The sequence below is a fragment of the Octodon degus genome, unplaced genomic scaffold, assembly GCF_000260255.1.
Source record: "Octodon degus isolate 3935 unplaced genomic scaffold, OctDeg1.0 scaffold00200, whole genome shotgun sequence".
Taxonomy (NCBI): domain Eukaryota; kingdom Metazoa; phylum Chordata; class Mammalia; order Rodentia; family Octodontidae; genus Octodon; species Octodon degus.
Window position 1 is genome coordinate 2797901 of NW_004524776.1, and position 875 is coordinate 2798775.

The window sequence follows — 875 nt, forward strand, 5'->3', positions numbered from 1 at the left end:
TAGTTAGGATGGATGAAATTGATTCAAAGAGATATCCAGGAAATTAAAAATTCCATTGAATACTGGCAAAACCACTTGAACTAAATGGAAGATAGACTTTCAGACCATGAAGAGAGGATTGTAGCTAGCTATCCTGAAAGAAAAGCTCGCTTTAAAATAAAAAAGAGGAATGAGGAAATAACAATTTAACAGCTAGAAGATGATGCAAAGAAAAAGAATATAAGACTGATAAGTGTCAACAAAAAAGGAGTAAACATAAAAGAAAAATATTTTCAGAAGTAATAGCACAAAATTTCCCAAATATGGGAGAATGATCCAATATATAGATAGATGGGGCATATAGAACTCCAATTAGCCATAGCCAAAATAATTCTATACCCAGGCATATAATATTCAAGATCCCAGAAATTCAGCCCAAGAACAGATGATTAAAAGCTGCTAGAGAAAAGAAATACATCACCTATAAAGGAAAGTGCATCAGAATCAGGGCAGACTTCCCAACACAAACCATCAAGTCAAAAAGAGCTTGGAGCAAAATATATCAAGTCCTGAAGAAAAACAATGTTGAACCCATATTAATGTAGCCTGAAAAGCTATTTTTCAAAATTAGTGGAGAAATAAGATACTTCAACCACAAAGAACAACTGAAGAAATTCATGACCACCAAACCAACACTCCAAAGAGTACAAAAAGGGGCCAGGAAGATGGCTCAGTGGAATAAGTGCTTCCCTGGAAAGCACGAGGGCCTGAGTTCAATCCCCAGTTAAAAAAAAAAAGAAGAAGAAGAAGAAAGAAAAAATAAAAAAAACAAAGAGTACAAAAAGATATACTAAATAGAGATAAAAATGAGCACAATTTCAAGAACAGCAACAGAA